This window comes from Coptis chinensis, chromosome 7 (assembly GCF_015680905.1).
Source record: "Coptis chinensis isolate HL-2020 chromosome 7, ASM1568090v1, whole genome shotgun sequence".
Classification (NCBI taxonomy): domain Eukaryota; kingdom Viridiplantae; phylum Streptophyta; class Magnoliopsida; order Ranunculales; family Ranunculaceae; genus Coptis; species Coptis chinensis.
Window position 1 is genome coordinate 57659929 of NC_141462.1, and position 7161 is coordinate 57667089.

Genomic DNA, 7161 nt, shown 5'->3' on the forward strand with positions numbered 1-7161 from the left:
GTTTATTGACCGGATGCTTTCGAGAGGTTAGCCGGTCATAAATACTATTGTTTTCTTGATGGTTATTCGGGTATTACCAAATATGTATTATCCCGAGGATCAAGAAAAGATTACTTTTACTTGTCCTTTTGGAACTTTTGCCTATCGTCATTATGCCTTTTGGATTATGTAATGCACCGGTACCTTCCAAATGATGCATGCTTAGTATTTTTCTGATATGGTAGAAAGGTTTCTTGAGGTGTTTATGGATGACTTCTCAGTGTTTGGGGATTCTTTTGATGAAGGTTTGCACCGTTTAGAATTAGTGTTAATTAGGTGCAAGGAGAAGAATCTTGTGTTGAATTGGGAGAAGTGTCATTTTATGGTTCAACAGGGTATTGTTCTTGGTCATATTGTTTCTAGTAAAGGAATTGAGGTCGATAAGGCCAAGGTTGATGTCATTTACGGCCTTCCACCACCTAAGGCGGTGAAAGATATTAGGTCATTCTTAGGTCATCTTTGGATTTTATAGGCGTTTCATTAAAGACTTTAGCAAGATTTCTCGTCCCTTATGCAATTTACTTGGTAAGGGCGCCGCTTTTGTCTTTGATAATGATTGTTTGAAAGCTTTTGAGAAGCTTAAGCATTTATTGACTATCGCCTCCTATCATACACCTCGATTGGAGTGAGCCTTTTGAGTTAATGTGTGATCGTCCCACTATGGCAGTTAGGGGCTGTTTTTTAGGTCAACGGTTTGACAAGTTGCCCCATGTTATTTATTATGCTAGTCGATCCCTTAATGATGCACGGATGAACTACACTACAACTCGAGAAAGAGTTGTTAGTCGTTGTGTTTGCTTTAGACAAATTTAGGTCTTACCTCATAGGGTCTAAGGTTGTCGTGTTTACTGATCATTCGGCTTTGAAATATCTCCTTACTAAGAAGGATGCTAAAGCGCGTTTGATTCGCTGGGTACTCTTGTTGCAAGAGTTTGATATAGAGATTAGGGATAAGAGAGGTGCAGGAGAACGTGGTCATTTGACCACTTGTAGTAGAATCTTCTACCGATATTTTGCTGTAAATGAATCTTTTCCCCGATGAGCAACTTTTTGTTATATCACAATCGCCTTGGTATGCGGATATTGTTAATTATCTTGTAACGAAATAGTTTCCCTCTCATTGGAGACAACAAGATAAATCTAAGTTTCTTGCTGAGGTTAGGAATTTTTTCTGGGATGATCCATACTTGTTTAAGTCATGCCCTGACCAGATTGTTAGGAGATGTGTCTCTGAGAGTGAGTCTCATAGTATTCTCTCTTTTTGCCATGACCATGCATGTGGTGGTCACTTTGGTCCTAAAAAGACAGCTGCGAAGGTTTTGCAGTGTGGTTTTTATTGGCCTACTCTATTTAGGGATGCACATGAGTTTTGTTTGAATTGTGATAGATGCCAGCGTACAGGTAATATTTCCCATAGGAACATGATGCCTCTTTCCCCTATTTTAGTTGTGGAGCTTTTTGATGTATGGGGTATAGACTTCATGGGTCCTTTCCCTCCTTCCTTTGGTTATCTTTATATCCTTGTTACCGTAGACTATGTTTCTAAGTGGGTTGAGGCGGTGCCATGTAAAACGAATGATCATAAAGTCGTAGTTAATTTTTTAAAATATAATATATTTTCTCGTTTTGGTACTCCTCATGCAATTATAAGTGATAATGGTACCCATTTTACACACCGAGCATTTGAATCTTTAATGAAAAAGTATTCTATTACTCATAAGCTTGCTACCCCATATCATCCTCAAACTAGTGGCCAAGTTGAAGTATCTAATAGGGAGATTAAGCGGATTTTAGAAAAGATTGTACGACCTGACCGTAAGGATTGGTCTCAACGTCTTAATGATTAAGCCGGAGTCGATCAAACACATCTGCCACTTACTATCACACTAACCTATTCCTAATTAAGCTAGAGGTCTTTATTAGGTGTTCCGGGGATTAGGAGATGGTTTAAGAAGGAAGGAAATGGATATTCAAAAGGACAAGTCTGAGATAATAGAGTTTTCATATTATGTAACTTAGAGAAAACCTTGTTATTTTCTTTTGCTTCTATACTTTATTTCCATCCTTAGCCATATTTTTCTTTTTCTTTTCTTTGGCTTTTGACTCCCTTTTATTCTATTTTTGGAGTTTTTATTTATTTCTATTTTTTTTTTCTTTTCCTTGGATGGAAACTTTTTTCTTTTCCTCAAGCAACTAACTAATTTTTGTTTACCGGTTTTCTCTTCTTCTTTCTTCACTCATTCTATTCTCAGACTTATTCTTGATTGGGTAAGTTAAATTTTTTATTTTGTTTTGTTTTTGTAACAGGGTAAAGGAATTGTGGTTTATGGAAGGCTAAAGAAAGGCTCAGAGGGGCGACTAGCGAAAAATAATTCATAGGTTTGAATTTTTGGCTATATCGATCCAAAGAGGGCCTAAATTCTCGCTTAGGATATGGCATAGTGATCAAGCAAGTGGACGTGTGATTTCTCTATCCGGATTTTACTTCTCCCTTGTGTCATTTCTCAAATGTTTCGCTCATATAAGGCTTTAGGCTATATTCTCACAGGATTTGTAGAATAAGTACTCTAGCCTAGATTTCATAAACTTATTGCTAACAATCATAGATACTCATATAATATATTTATAGATAGATGCAAAGATTATTACCTACATATTAACCTAAGTTTCTAACAATTATTCTGATGCAAAAGCTACGTGAGACTTCTAGATTGTTAAGAGCATAGAGAAAGAAAATAATACCAATATTCCTAAGTGTATAGCATAAACTTATTTATTTATATTTTTGAAATTTTTAACTTGAAAAAAAATGAATATTATACATATCTATATCCTAACAGATGCCTTAATTACACGTGTTTCTATGCCCCCCAAACAAGAAGCATGCTTTGTCCTCAAAGCATTTAAATAAAAATGGTAGAAAAATACCATAGAAACGCGTGAAATTCTAGAACATCTGTAAAACAAGGTTAGAACATACTAATATAGGAAATAAAAAAACTGACGCAACTCTATAAGAGTTCCACCCATTATGGGGTTAACATAATTAAATTGCTTGGGACATAAGCAGACACTAACTGAAACTAAAAACTTACCTCCACTCCAGCGTTTACTCGTCATCCTCCTCTTCTATAAAAAAGTGAGGTTCCTTCGCGTCCTGCCATGCCATGATAATTTGCCATGCTTCACGCCATTATCATCTATGATTGCTAACCTGTTAAGCGCCACTTGGTCGGATGGGGTGTAAGGTGCAACCTGATGAGGTTGTATCCTCCACCCTTGCCAAGTCATTTCACGGAAAGATCGAATAATAGAATTGGTGGGTCTCACAATGTCGACCCCAACCCAGTCCGTGAAACGGGCACAAAAAACTAGGAAAGAAACATAGTATAATACGGCAAACTAATATAGGCATAAGAAGATACTTATGCCTCATGCTATGGGCTCGTGCTAAACTAGACATTAAGGTCTTAGGAAGGTCATATAGCAAGCGTTCCTCAGCTAAAGCAAGGAAGACGCTGCAAGTGGCATCATTCGCAGAAGAAAAATGCCACTCCCCTAATATGTTTAGCATGATAAAGAACATTACCGTATCACATTAAGGGACAAGCTACCAAGGGCTACGTTATATGTCCCTTGTTCTCTACACGGAAAATGCCGAACCCATAAGCCTCATGCAAAAAGTCATAAGTGTAGACATGCATATTATCTACCCAATAGCATCATGGGTCTTGTATTTCAGTGGGCATGGCAAGTCCAAGAACAAATGCTAGCAAGAACCATAAGCGGTTCCCAGCCTACGTGTGTGATCACCTCGCGAAACCAAGCACCATAAGTAGTGCTTTGAAACAAATCTTCAAAAGACTGTTCCGGTATTATTGTAGGAGATGTCATCTCAAAATTACGCTCTGGAATAGCTGCGAATGACCCGGCAACAACCCACAGAAAACTGGAATTTTTCTGGTCCACGGAAGTCAGGGAGGCGAAAGCGCTTCCACTTGAAGCCGAAAAGCTTCCACTGATTTGATGATTTTGGAATTCCAGTGTTTGAGCGCAAGTCGCGCTCACCTTGGGCGCGAGTGCGCTCTGTACAAAATTCTGACAAATGTGTAGGGCGCGAGTGCGCTCCTCTGGGGCGCAGGTGCGCTCCGAGGTGCTGAAGATCGAAAAATGAGACGAAACGTGGGAAACGTGGGAGTGAAAGGTGAGTGGTGGAAGTTAGGTGTAGTGTGGGTTGTCAGTGTAGAATGAATGAAGTTTTTATAGGTTTTGAATTGTTAAAACGAATCGGTAGGTTGCCAAAAAGCTTTAAGGCAATTTCGGAAACAATAAAATTTCCGAACCCAAAACGAAACAACTCATATTCTTGATTCTATAACAACCCTAATATCTTTTATACTGGATTTAGACTAGTAACTTCTAAACTCTCTTAGATTTCATCCTACCACCACATCTAATCATAGGTATGCCAATTACGACAATATTCTCAACCTTCACTCCAAAACAAACTCTAAAATGGAGGATCTTCTACAAATCATGATAGAATAAATAATACCACCCCCAAACAATTCGGAAAGGTGGGATTAACAATAAAATCCATGCACAATTTGAAAAGAACAACATTATATTAAAATTGAAATTCAAACAACATTTAACTACCAAATTCAAAGTTAACTACAGAATTTAACAACGTAACATCCTATCTACTAAAAATAATAAAAAACAACATCAAAACAACAAACAAGGAGAAATCTAGCTACTCTTAAAGGGAGCGAGGTGGGGATAAGAATAGGAAGTTTAGTGATCAAGCATGGAGAAACCAAACACCCCACCCCCAAACAAATTTTTGAAAACAGGTTTGTAAAAATTTGTTTTAAAACATGGGTCTTTTAAAGTCAGATTCCCTAGACTTAAAGTGGTATATATGTATTTACATGCAGTTTCCCATATATCAATAATCTAAGCAATTGTGGATCTTTCCATAAATAGTTAACATGGAATGCACCACCAAACAGAATCAAGCTCCAAAACTTTCTACGACGCAACTTAGTTGAATAAGAAGGTGTCCAAGTGAATGATCGTGAGTAAATGAATGGTTTTGGAAAATACTTGGAATGTGGATAAGTGTTAGAAGAAAATGGTGAGAAGAATGATTGGATTTTATGAGGGATTAACTCAGGTGGATGGTGGTAGGGTGGTGCTCTAGGTACTGCTTGAGAAGGTGGATTATCACAGGCTCTTAGAAACTCGTTGAATTCCTCATCTAGGTTGTTCGCATCCATATAATTATGGTATTCATCTCCATCTTTAAGGAATTCATCTATCTCATCTATTGTGAGGTTTAGTCCATCTCTTCTATGGTCAGAAGGCAGGGTTGAAAATTCTTTCTCTAGTTCAGTTATGTTCAAAGAGTCAAAATTGTGATCTTTGTCTTCTTCCATAAGAGGGATATGTACTAGTGTAGGGACGACATCGTCGGAAGCACTAATGTGATGTACAAAACTCTCAATAGACTTAACTTCACCTTCTACAGGAAAATCTAGTTGTTCATGCGGTGTTTTATCCCTATACCTAATATGAGGGGGAACATATTTGTTAACCGTTGCTTTATCTTTTATCACTTTCCAACTAGGTTTCCATATTGGAACCTCTACAGGTGTAGGGTCTTCAATTTCTATGACAGTATTTGGTATGGTATCATTTATAGTTTGCGGGTGATCTTTAGGCATAGTCACTTGGTTATCAACTACTCTCCCTGAACGAAGGGTAGTAGTGATGTGTAGTCCCCTTGGTTTATATTACCATTACAGTGAATACTTTTTATTTCGAAGGCAGTGTTTGTTAACTTAGGATTAGGCACTGCTTGACTTGGAAACACACCGGTTTGGTTATTATTTTGATTAGAAAACATGTCAATAACCTTTTGGCACAAAGACTGCATCATTTGCATCGTTTGTTTCATCATATTAGAGTTTTGATCATGCTGATCTTTCATCAAGTTGGAGTTTTGTTGCATAATTTGATTTTGTTTCTCCAACAAGGTCACTACTACTTTGTCTATAGATGGTTGTGGTGGTGTTTGTGCATAGACAAGAGGACAATAGAAGTCGGAATGCTCAAGACTACAACAGACATTACAACGAGTAGAGTTAATGTTCATGACTGGAGTGGGTTCTTGTTGAACAGAGATGGCATCTACCTTTTTCGTGAGGGCATCGATAAGAGTTTTAAGCTCGGGATCATGTTTAACCTCAAGAGAAGAAGGAGAGGAGCGGGAGGAATCGTTTCCTCCCCAATTATTATTCTTCTTAGATTGATCTTCTAAGAATTTATAAGCCTCCAAGGCTCCTTTACTAAGAAAACTACCCCCATTCATGATATCTAGAACCTCCTTATGATAATGTGAAAGCCCCTTGAAAAAAGCACGAACAAGCGTGTCTTTCGCAAGATTATGATGCGGGCATTCAATGAGAAGATCAGTGAAACAATTCCAGGCCTCTGAAAAGGATTCATGAGGATTCTGGCTGAAGAAATGAATCTTGTGAAGCATTTCATCTGTCTTTAGTGGTGGGTAAAATTGTTCCATGAACAATTGAACAAGTTGAGCCCATGAGTCCACAGAGTTTGGCGTTTGGGCAGTTAACCAAGACGCCGCCTTGTCGACTAGGGTGAAAGGAAACACCCTTAGTTTAATTTGTTCCGCACCAACCGTAGGATGATGGAATGTTGTTTTGACTTGTTCAATCCTACGCATGTGCTGATAAGGTTTTTCAAAAACGGGTAACAAATTAAAAATATTTGGGGGGATTCGGAAATCCCCCACTGGGTCTGCTAGAACGATGCAAGATTTGGGGCTATTGCTCAAGGCTTTGTAGAAGTCAGAGAGAGGAGTCTCTTCTTAAATGGGGCATTGTGGTCGGGTGATGTGTGTGAAATAGTAGCTAGAGGTGTAGTGGGTGGTATACTAGATAGACTTGTTTGTTGACGTTGTTGTGTAATTACGTTCTGTGTTTTTGTTCGGCCAGACATTAATCTCATACAAGGCTAAAACCAAACTTAGCTAAACACATCAACACTCCAAACAATTATGATATACTAGTACCAAACTTAGTTTCAGTTAGT